This window comes from Eptatretus burgeri, chromosome 2, assembly GCF_056783735.1.
Source record: "Eptatretus burgeri isolate ZD-2024b chromosome 2, Ebu_testis_v1, whole genome shotgun sequence".
Lineage (NCBI taxonomy): Eukaryota > Metazoa > Chordata > Myxini > Myxiniformes > Myxinidae > Eptatretus > Eptatretus burgeri.
In genome coordinates this window covers 152,980,624-152,993,123 of record NC_140962.1, presented here as the reverse complement: position 1 = coordinate 152,993,123, position 12,500 = coordinate 152,980,624, and the positions used below count along the sequence as shown (strand labels likewise).

The window sequence follows — 12,500 nt, the reverse complement described above, 5'->3', positions numbered from 1 at the left end:
ATAGTTATAGTTGCGGATTCGCGCCCGCCGGCGTGCGAGCGGCCACGTAACTCGAATCGCGGCACGTCGCCCACCGGACGGACAATCCCGTCGTGACCCTCTCGGACTAACGCCGGGAACTAGTCACGGGTGGGCCTTTCGGCCTCACCACGATCGTGCCAATCGGCCCCCCGCGTGGGATAGGGTTGCTCGCCAAATTCGACCTACCTAAGTACCCACACGGAGGGTAGACCGGGCGATCGCACCTTGCCGCAGGTCGACTTCGGACACGGGCCACTTTAAGCGACCCGTTCCGTACTATCGGGATAACCGAGCGGTGTTATCGTCAACCTCGACGGTTCGATTAATTATTGGGCGTTTTTAGCCCACGACCAACCCTTTACGTGAAGTAAGATGGAGATTCAATAAAAGAAAAGATGAAGCGAAACGGGAAAAAACAGTTCAACATAAAGCACATTTATTCCGCGGCAAACGGAAAGCACACATATACAATTATACACCAAAAGCAAATGTAAAAGTAGAAGAAGCACAACAATTCTGCACAAAAAGCAAATGTAACAATGCAGATCTACGACCGACTACCGAGCACACGGCAACACTTATACAGTTTTACTTCACAGACGGCGCCGACAACACATATACTCAAAGCAAAAGAAAAAGGGACCACCCTCAACGATGAGGGGGGGGGGGGGCAGACGGGCCTGGGGCCCAGACCGCGTCGAGCCTACCCGTCTGGTGATGGGCCGCAAAATGGCGGTGGCGCCCCGACTCCGCGGGCCTCGCTGGCACTGCCTGGAATGGGGTGGGAACGGGGCCCCCTTCTCACACTATCTCAGCGCGGGGGGAAACAGGAGGGGGTTGTTGATGCTCGGGGGAATGAGGATATCTCGCTGGCTTGGGTCCCGCGACGAGCGACTCCACCGCGACTTCGGTCGCGTTACCGGCCTCCCCTCTCCGCAGCTCCCCGACTCTGACACGAGCGCCCTCTCGACTGCCTTCGCCGCCGCCACAACTCTCCAACTCTCCCACTCTCCACTCTTCTCAACTCCGTCCAACTGCGATTCAGAAACTCTTTTTCTCTCCCGATTCAGAAACTCCCTCAACTGCCTTTTTGGCGAGCGAACGCGGCCCTTTATAGCCCCCGAGGCTTCACTCCTTCACCTTCGACCCTTCACCTCTGGCTGGCTCCCCATTGGACAGAGGAAAAGTGGGCGTGAATGATTCTTGATCCGATTTCTCGGAAAGGCTGGTGTTTTTGCACCCGCTGCTCGGTACGCGCCCTGTACGAGTCCAGGATCGGTGCCCACAAGCGGCGCGGGAATGGTGGTGATGCGATGGTTGCGAGAGCGAGATGTGACGGCAAGTGTCGTGGCTGTTGTTGTGAAGCGGCGTTGCGGTTGGTGGTTGTTGTGTGATGGCTGTTGAGACGTGGTTGGTGGTGGTTGTGGTGGTAGTGATGGCGGCTGGTCCAAAATAAAGATAGTAAAAGAAAAACGGCCATCTAAAAGGGTCGCAGCCCGAATGAATGACATTTATTCCCTCTAAACAACGGGTTTGGGCCTAACTACACATATACTTACAGAGATATCTCACCTATGGGACCTGAATGGTGGTTTGCGAATTTCGTCAACCACAACAATATATATATATATATATATATATATATATATATATATATATATATATATATATATATATATATATATATATATATATATATTTTTAGATGTATTCATATTCATATATATATTTTGCGGGGGGGGGGGGGAGACCACGAGGGGTGAGCTACCTCGGGTTTCACCAGACTCTCCGGAGTCGCAGGCTGTCGCACACGAATAACTTTCTGATGCGGTGGGTCGCTAATCGACCGTAACCGCCAATAACTCGACCACGTGACTTGGGGTCCTCTGTCTAATGAATACCGTTTACCTCAAGGTCACATGATCTAATTACCAGGGGACATGCCCTTGCTCGGTATGCACTTGCTCAAACCAGATCACCTTATCATATCAGATGCAGCCAAGCACGTACCTGCGAGGAAACGCATCGTTAGGGGATAACGTCCCAGTTAAGCTGGAGTGCGAACCATGCTGGACCAATGTAGGAAAAGACAAAAACGAGCTGAGAACATTTCTACGCAAAGCATTTATTTACAATGGCGAGGAAATGTATGTGACAGTGAATTGAGTTTATTTTTATGTACAGCAAGGGATAGCAAGGAATTTGTGGGGTACTGTAAAAGGCAAGCAATCTTACAAAGCAGACACAGAGCAGACTTATATTTTATCACTTCTACAATCTTAACTTGAATTAGGACAGGCGCACGCACGCACAAACAAACAAACACTTAGAAAGAGAGAGAGAGGGGTATTGATGCGTGAGGCGAAAGATCCATAACCTAGCCGTGTAAAGGTCTGTTTGTGTTGCATGTACCTCTGTGGGACGCTCTGCCTGAGCATTTCCACCTCGAGATGTGGTGCGTTATAGCCTACTTTATCACTTTGCCGGGCCTCGAGGCAATGTGCGCTCCACAATGGTCCGTCTGGCTGCACGGGGGTGGCGGAACGTTAACAGCACGGCAGTTGTCCTGCAGCAGGCTCTCGAAGAAGCACATCCTGGCAATTGCACACCAAGAGCAGGACATTGAGGGAAGCCGAGGCAACAAAGAGCAGAAGGGCAAACGGCTCCGCCTTTTATAAGCCCTGGGCGAAGGGTGGGGTGATGCCCCGAAAGTGACGTGCTGTAACCCGAATCCTGCTCCTCTATTGGGCCACAGTAGCCCTCGTCATGCCCTGCCAGGCTCCGGGGCTGGAAACTGTCTCAGTTGCCCATCCACTTCAGCACTGGTCGAGGCTCCTGACTCAACACGGTATGCTCCCTGAGCCAGCACCCCAGCCTTGAACGTGCTCCGAGTGGTCTGAATGTTGAATCGCAACGGACTTTCCCCGCCACTCAAGGGGCCCCCTCATGAGCCAAAATGCACACCTGGGGCCCGTACCAAACTCCTGGATCGCCCTTCTTGCAACCCTTCCTCATTGCCCCTGGCGACTGGACGAGGGTTGTATCAATTCCGTGTGCTCACCCAGGACATCCCTGGTGAGATGCGGTCGAGCTATTAACGTCTGTAGCTTGGCCACGCATTGCATGGTCCCGAGGACAGCCTGAGTAGTGCAGTACTCCTGTATAGAGTGGCAAATTGTAGCGATGCAGAGGTACGAGGAGGTGTGGGAATATTTTTTCCCATGTGTGGGAGGAATTTTTGGTCGAAGTGATGAGGTTTGTTGAGCGAGGTGTGAAGTAAGGTAGGGTGCGGGTTGGCAATTGACGCGCAGATTCGAATAAAATAATGGCGTGTGATGCGTGGGCGATATAGTGGAGTTGTGGTTCCGAATCGCGGGAGGCATCGTGGTGCCTTGTTATCAATCGCATTTTGAATGGCATGTGTGCTTGCATGCTTGTTTTGTACTATGGCTGAAAGGAAAGGGTTGGAGTAGGAATCGGAATATAACTTCGAGAAAGTTATTAGACCTAACTACGAGACCCACGCAGCGCACTTCGTCCCATTAACCCACTCGACACGAGGGGAGGTCTAACTGCACAGAGACTAATGAAATAACTGCCTTGGGATCACTGAATGTTGGGTGCCATTGCCTTCGAGGAATTTGGTTTTGCAGAACCGCAACTATATACATATATATTTTTTTAATAGTGTGTGTGTCACAAAGATGATTAATTTAGGATCATTTATTTGCATGATGCCCTGTGCAGTGTTGCTTCAATTTTACTTGAGTTTTAATTGAATAGTGATTTTAACGATTGTTTAAAAAATAATTAGGTGTGTTAAGTCATGTCACACATTACGTGGAATTCCCGCGGGTACCTGCTAGTTTTCTATGAACGTGCCTTTTGAGGTTATTATATGCAGTCTCTTCTTTCTCATGAATAAGATGCTGAAAACTCACCGGCTTATTTATTATTTGTTCTGAATGTTTGTTTTTTTTTTTTTTTAACAGGGAAACAGTTGAAGGACATGAGAAATCATTTTACCTCCACCTCCTGCTTTCACGGCTTCACTAGCAAGGCCGCTTTGAAGACGCACATGGAGATGCACCGACTGGTTTCTATGGATAAGAAGTACAAGTGCACTGACTCTTCTTACCGAACAGAAAATAAATTCAACTTTGCAATGCTCATTCACATCCACACTGGAGAGAAGCCATACACCTGCAGTTTTTGCGGGAAGAGATTTGTCGATTTGCCCAGCCGTCGGATCCACAAAATAATTCACATGGGAGAGCGTCCATACACCTGCTGCATTTGTGGAGAGACTTTCTCCCATAAATCCACCTCGAGAGACCACTTGCATATCCACACGGAGAAGCCAAACAACTGCATTGTATGCGGGAATGGATTCCGGCAGGTACAAACCTGTTGGAGATTTCATGCAAATCAACACCGCAAATGCTCCAAAGGAAGAGCGAGCGATTGGGTGCAATCATTGCCTGAAAAGCCTCAAACTATTGGTCGTTGGTAGTTTCTCAGGATTTCTCATTTTTAGGTGTATAATCGCTCATTCTGTGGTGGACATGGTCTGGAAGATGATCTCGGGCTTTCATTGAAGTTATTACCCCAGTTTTAACTCCTTACTGGACAGTTTCCAATTAAATTAGAAGGGCACTCAGAGCACATACCTCCGCCGCGTAATGCCTGATCCACAATAACATATTGGGCTCATTACATTTTTGAGATATGATGCTATACATTGTTTTCGAGCCCTATCTCTCAATGGTGAATAATCACTTAAAAAAATTCTAGTAGTCTGATCCGGATCCTTATCTTAACCAAAATCTAATCAGTTTGTCGTCCTCACATAATGAACCTGTCCACAAAATTTCATCCGGATCCGGCCACAACTTTTTGAGATATCCTGTACACAGACAAACAAACAGACAGAAAGGTGTGAAAACATACCGCCGCCACTGAAGATGAAGGAGGTTAATTAAATAAATCTCGTATCCAGACCCGGATTCGGATCTTCACCAAAATTGAATCAATTCGTCATTGTCACACATCCAACATGTTCACCAACTTTCGTCCGAATCCGTCCACAACTTTTTGAGATATCGAGCTGTATATCGTTTTTGGCAATCAGTTCGTCCTTGTCACACACCGAACCTGTCCACAAAAGTTAATCCAGATTCGTCCACAACTGTGTGAGATATCCTGCACACAAACAAACAAAGACAGAAAGGGGGTGAAAACATAACCTCCTTCACCTTCAGTGGCGGAGGTAGTGAAAGATAGTTACGTCTAAGCTATTATTTGTTGGGTTAAAATGTAATTCTTCTGGCTGTGAAAGAATCATTGGGATAATTTGACTGTTGTATTGAAATGATGTTTCGATGATAAACTGGCCATTGTTTCATGAAGGAAAGACAGACTTGTAGATACAAAAGTATATTCCCTATTATATATATATTGAGGAATGTTCTTCATTGATTTTTGGTTTGTTATTCGGGATTGTGTAAATAGTTCCTCACATTTTGCCATACCTTGTGGATAGATGAGATGTACCGATCAGGAAGAGACGAGTTTGGAAGAGTGGGTTTCATTTCAGGAAGAGTGGGTTTCATTCCCCCGTATACCATTTACTGAACTTTGATTGCAAACATCACTCGGTGCAGTATTTGCATGAAAGCATATTGTGCAAAATCGAATTTTACAAAACTGGAACGGAGGTGAAAGGAAATAAATTTGCTGAAAGAAATCCATACATCGATTTTCATTCAAAAATACCAATTATTGTGAAATAAAGGTGTGCGTGCGTGCGTGCGTCTATATAAAACATATATTGGGTGGTTGCTCTAGACTACCGTTATTCTCAGGTTTTCTGTATGTATGTAATGGACAGCTCTGGAGGCCAGAGGAGTCAATCGATTTTGATGAAACTTGACTGGTAGGTTCATACCAGGATCGAGTTGTACTCTTTTGAGCACCGTTGTTATGGATGCCACCGTTGACTAGCAACAGGACTTTGAAATTTTCGAAAAAATCCGTAAAATATTATATATATATATATATATTTTTTTTTTTTGAAAATCAAAAATCGGCTTCCGTGCTTTTATGCGCACTATAATCAACCTCTTTGTCAAAAATTTCAGCCCTGATCCGTCAAAAACTGTATGACTAGTATGCAATTATGTAGCAACCACCGATGTCGCCTACCGGCTTGTCTGTTTGTTTGTTTGTAATGGACAGCTCTGGAGGCCAGAGGAGTCAACCGATTTTGATGAAACTTGACTGGTCGGTTCATACCAGGATCGAGTCATATGCTTTTGAGCACCGTTGCTATTTACACCACCGTTGACCAGCAACGGGACTTTGAAAGTTTTGAAAAAATCCGAAAAAAAAAAAATTCCAAAATCAAAAATCGGCTTCCACACTTTTATGCGCACTATAATCAACCTCTTTGTCAAAAATTTTCAGCCCGATCCGTCAAAAACTGTATGACTTGTATGCAATTATATAGCGACCACCCATGTCGCCTACCGGCTTGTGTGTGTGTATATATATATATATATATATATATATATATATATATATATATATATATATATATATATATATATATATATATATATATATATATATATATATATATATATATATATACATGTGTGTGGTGTGTGTGTGTACATATCTATAACATGCCTTCTTTCAATGCACTTACTCTGACAATGTTGTGCAGAGACAGCATTGTTCTTTTATACATAGTCTAGGCTCAAGGAAGAGCTCGTTTTGACATGATTAGTCTGGGTTGTATGTCCAATCCATCAACAAACCATCCGATCGGTGTTCTCTGCAGTGTGTTGGATGCATCACAAAGTGTCGTCCCACAAAAAACCAAGGTCTCTTTCGCTGAACGAATTGCAATTCTTTTCAAGATCAGGTGCGGTCGAACGTAGTAGTGGTCATCCTCTAGTTCTGGGTCTCTTCAGGTGGTCGCTGGATTGACAGTTCCTCCCAGTTCATCAAAGCCAAGTTCTCCAGACCAGATCTGTCATCTTTCTGTTATATTTATCTCTGCCAGCGAAGGTGGACGGAGCTTGTTTCAGTTGTTTCTGTCTGTGTCTGAGCAGGATAGACGAAAGCTTTTTGGAGACGGATTTGGACAAAACTTGGTGGACAGGTTGGGTGTGTGCCAAAGACGAAGTTATCCGATTTTTGGTTTAAGATGCAGATCTGGATCCAGATACGAGAATTGTTTAAGTGATTCTTCACCATTGAGACATAGGACCAGACACGATATTTCAAAGTTTTGGACGGATTCGGACAAAACTTGATGGATGAGTTTGTGAAGTGACGAGAACAAGCCGATTTAAATTTTGGTCCAGGTCTGGATTATCAGTGGGATCCAAAACATAAACTGTTCAGCATGGCGGAGGGATGCGCTCCGAGTGCCTTTCTTGTTTCATCCCTGTTTCTGTGTGATTGATCATCCAATTTTTCAGTGTTAAACCGTACCTTGTATTGTGTGGCTCAGACCTAGTTGCCCAGGTCTCAGCTAACCAGTACGCAAATTCTGTCCACTCTGATGGCACGTGCCTCGTTCTTCTTCTTTTTTTTTTTTTTTTTTTCGAAAGTATTGTCCTTTCTACTTCCTCAATTTATCCTATCTCCCTCCTCACAAAGCTTGTTTCTTTCACTCCAATATATATATATATATATATATATATATATATATATATATATATATATATATATATATATATATATATATATATATATATATATATATATATATATATAATCAACTCGTTCTGGCTGTACTTCATTTTTTAACCTTTCCTTTTCTCAATATTTCAAAACTGTTCATTTCAGAATAATATTCACTTTCAAGGAACTTTGCAGGAGGAAGACATTTGGCCCATCAAAGCCTGTGCTATTTACAACCTGTTTGTTTGTCTGTGTTCTATCCTTTTTAATATTGAGCGCCACGGACGGAAGCAACACTTCAATATTTGAAGTCTTTGGTATGACTGCTTGGGTTTGAACCGCCAACCTCCCGCCGAGTTTGGTTTAAATAAAATGCTTCTTTTCTTGAAAAGCTTTAAGATACTTCACTTTCTTTACGTCTCCTTCAGGATCACTTCATGTATTCTTCTTTCGCACAATTTTTCTTCTTGTACTTCATCACCAGAAGACTCGTTTCCCAAATCTGTCCCACTCCTAAACGCTTGGTCCAACTCTCCTCCTGTAGCGGCAGCACCGCTTTCCTCCGTGCGCCCATGATGTCTGTCTCCGCATATCCAAATGGAGTGAAGTCAAGTTTGCAGATGTTGTCGGTACACGACCGATCAATTCCCCTTAAAGTCCTTTCATGGTGAAACCCCTCAATGTCAGTACCCTCCCCCCACATCTCCTACATTCTCATGTTATTCCAACCCCACAGTTTCTATGTGTGTGGTTGGAATGATCTCTTCAGTATTGCTTCACTTCCTGTCCCATATTTCTGCATTCTCACTCCAACATTACACCACTTCCAATCCTCACTACCACCTCCTCCTATTTTCCCATTCCCAACTCCTCCACTCCCCATCCCACACTCTCACAGCTTTCAGCTTGGGGAATTCCTACACAGAAATCTGCTCTCTCACAAGCACAGATTAATCCCATCTCCTCTTCAATTATCTTACCATTCTTCCTGCCAATGGCACACTGAATCACGTGGTGAGGGAGTTGCTCTGAAACGACTTGCCTTCTCTTCCTGGAAAGAAAGATCAGACCGAAGGGAATCTCGGATCATTGCACAAAGTCCACAATGTGTGTCCACTCTCAGGAGATCGAGAAAGTGACATCAATCCAACCTCAAAAATGAACTTTCAAACTTGTCTCCCTCCTCTAAAATGTGGTGGCACCTTATTAAGTCTATCTCTGGTGTATGCTCCCCTTCCATCCCTTCCCTCTCTTCAAATGGTACCACAGCCGACTCAGCTCCCGAGAAGTCCGAATGCTGCAATTTTGTGTTTACTTCCAAATTCTCTGTACCCATCCTTCCATGTTGTACCCAACTGCCCCTGGACTACCTTTTTGCACTTGAAAGTTCAGAGAAGGTTCTTTCGACTCTCAACTGATTCTGCTCATGAACCAGACGGCAACAGCTCATGTGTCCTAAATCCTGCTCTGCTGCTCTTGCACATCCTCTCTCTCTCTACTCTTTTCATTATATTACTTGCCCCAGGTCATCTTCCATCTTCTTGGAAATCCACCAACATCACTGCATAACATGGAAAAAGTTGTAAACACTGATCCCTCGACTTCAACCCAATCAGCTTACTTCCAATCATCAACAAGGTCATGGAGTCCATCATCACAGTTGATATAAAATCGTTCCTTTTCTCCAACAACCTCAACTCGGATCACTAAATTGTTTTCAGACAAGGTCACTCGACTTTGGACATGCTGCTTTGACTCGCCCACCAATGGATGGAGGCCCTCAATGTCAGACATGAGATCAGGGCCATCTCTCTGGACATATCTCGTGCTTTTGACACAGTCTGGCATATTCTGCCTGTGGTATCCAAGGCCAAGTCCACACACGGCGTATTGACTCCCTCGACTCTTGTAGCCATTGTGTGGCTTTCAACAGAATCCTTTCATCTCCCCTCCCTGTCAATGCTGGAGTACCCCAAGGCAGTGTTCCGGCCCCAGTCCTATTCCTGATCTTCATCAGTGATCTATCTGACTCTGGAAAATCCTCTTTATTTGGTGATGACTCCACCCTCTGCCGTGACATGTGACACCCCTCATCCTTCAGCCAGGCAGGCAGCAGCCTCTTCCCTCTTCAAATCTTGATCGATTCACAGGATGTTCAAGCACCTGGAATGTCTTTCCATCCTGACAGATCTCACACTCTCACAATCTCTTCCAAAAGGACCGCCCGGCAAACCCTCCTGTCTACTTTCTCGACAATCCTCTTGAGGGAGTTCAGTCATTCAAACTGCTGGATCTCGCGGCGAGCCGTGATCTTTCTTGGGCATCTTCTGTCGTACAAAGTCCTTCGTTTGCACACCTGAGCTCCTGTCCATCTGCGAGGCTTTAATCCGAAGCTTGATGGAGCACCGCTCTCCCCTCGGGGCTGGCTCCTCTGCCTCACATCTTGCTCAGCTCGACGCCGTGGTCACCAAGACCCTCAAGATTATTAGAATCTCCTGCAACGAAGCTGAGTCTATGGGCTTATCTTTCCCATCACAGACAGGAGGGTGGTCTCTTTGTGCTGCAGCACCCTGTGCTCTTTCCGTGCTTTGTCCCCCATTACCCCCATGAGTTCCCTTTTTTTTTCCCCTCATGTGGAACCAACTTCCATGTGTTCTTCAATCTCTTTCTTCCCTTCAGGTCTTCGAGACCTCCCTTCAGCTGTTCACCACCATGTTATCTTAACCCCCCCCCTTTCCCTCAGGGGATAATAACACTGCAGCCCATTACAACAGAAAGATTTGAAAATTCCATCAAAATTCGCGTACGTATTAAAAACATGGATTTTTCGAGGACGCAAAAAACATTCCGCTTTCGTGAGAGAAATCGTGACAACCAATCAGGCGCGCTGACGGGGCAGCATCGCAGCCAATCAGAAGCGATCATGCTTATGGCATCCCGACCAATCAGACGCGATGACGGTGCGGCGTCGAACCAATCCGAAACCGCGATGTTAACGAGTGGGAAATTAAGGCGATGCGCGTGTGAGGGAGGCTTTTACGAGCAGACGAGATGTTCCAGCCGTTGCATTGAGTCGTTTCGTTTAAACAACCGGGCAGAGCGTGCTCCAAGAGCGTTGGGTCACACAGGCATCACGGAACGGGGGAGTAAAGAAACGGAAAGGAAATAGAAGAGAGGATAAAGCTGCTGTGCGAGGTAAGGGAACTCATTATGATAGACCTGTTTCACTTCGGTTGTGGGGAAGGTGTTGGAGGCTCGTACTGAATGTTGGTTTTGGTCCTAATCCCTCAATTCGTGAAGAATCACTTAAAAAAAAAAAAAAAATTAAATAATTATCGGATCCGGATCTTCACCAAAATCGAATCGGTTCGTCCTCGTCACAAACCGAACCTGCCCACCAAATTTCATCCGGATTCGTCGACAACTTTTTGAGATATCCTGCAAACAAACAAATGAAATTGCTCGTTGAGCAAGGGAATTGCCGGAATAACTTTGTCATATCTCCATGATCTCTGAGAAAAAAAAAAACAAAAAAAAAACAACAACCTGGAAATCAATTAGGTTCTTATAAGTCGATTGTGTTACTTTTTAGTGAGTTATAGCACTTAGTTTGGTCATGATCATAACTCGGAAGTCATTCGGACTTGAAATGGCGTTTTTATCGCAATTTGAAAAAGTTTTGACCCCACTCCCCCCCCTCCCCCCCCCTGACATTGGACCCCCGACCGCAAAGAAGGGTGTTGGTGTGACACCCCCAATGAGACGTATGGTTGGATGCAGAATTGGAAGATGCACATTTTGGATTTGGTTTGAAGTCGATACGACCATTTTAGCGGACGTTATTGCGAAAATAAGATATTTCGGTGACCTTGACCTTGACCTTTGACCTAGATTCATCAAAAACGACAAGTGTCCAAGTTGGACCATGGCCGACGTCTGTACCCAGTTTGGTCATGATCGCTGAAACCGTGTGGCTGCTCCAGGGTAAACAAACAGACAGACACAGAATGACACGCACGACCGACCAACACAATTGCCGAAATCTGAAGGATTCCGGCAATTAACAAACCAAAACAGACAGACAGACAGACAGACAGGGGTGAAAACATAACCTTCTTTTTCACCTTCAGTGGCAGATCAGCGATATGGATAGTGGGGTGAAGAGTACGCTCTCCAAATTTGCAGATGACACAAAGGTTTTTGAGGTAAGGTAGATATCAGATTCGGGAAAGTCTCGATACTTCCGCAGATTGGGAAAAAGATTGAGTTTCAGTTTAACATGAAGAAATGTAAGATTACCAACATAGTGAAGTAGATAGTGTAAAAATCGTGCAAATTATGAGAAAAGCATCAAATTTGGCATTTTTGTTCTGCAGGGGATTCTAATCAAATCTGCCCGATTGGCCATTTGAAAATCCAAATTTTGAAAATTTGGAAAAAAAATAAAAATTTGAAGTCACGGCTGGCTGAAATTCTTGAAGCGCAAGTGAACATCCCAGACAGAGAACCAAGGGGAGCTGCAGTCATCATTGATGGCTCAGCACTTATCAATGCCCTACCTCCACGCACTTCAAAGATATTTGATGACTATGCTAAAGAAGACGTCATCCCAAAGGTGGAATCCTATGGTGCCAGGTACGAGAGGGTGGACGAGAGGGTGGACGTCGTGTTTGATGTGCACAAGAAGTCAAGTCTGAAGTCCAGGACAAGGTCGAAAAGGGGGCAAGGAATCAGAAGAAGAGTGACAGGAACCAGTAAGACCCCAAGTAACTGGAGAAGCTTTC

At 45.1% G+C, this 12,500-nt stretch overlaps 1 protein-coding gene across 8 annotated transcripts in view; it reads left to right on the top strand.

The window, feature by feature from the left end:
* Positions 1-10,086: 10,086 nt before the first annotated feature.
* Positions 10,087-12,500, top strand: part of LOC147033589 (uncharacterized) — an 85,069-nt gene continuing 82,655 nt past the window's right edge. For 4 of the 8 annotated variants that reach the window (XR_015051665.1, XR_015051667.1, XM_085856968.1 and 1 more), the window contains exon 1: positions 10,488-10,911. The gene's annotated coding sequence lies outside the window, so the exon portion shown is untranslated. Of the gene's footprint in view, positions 10,912-12,500 lie in introns of all 8 variants that reach the window. The other 4 variants (XM_085856941.1, XR_015051653.1, XM_085856951.1 and 1 more) reach the window with 4 other exon arrangements.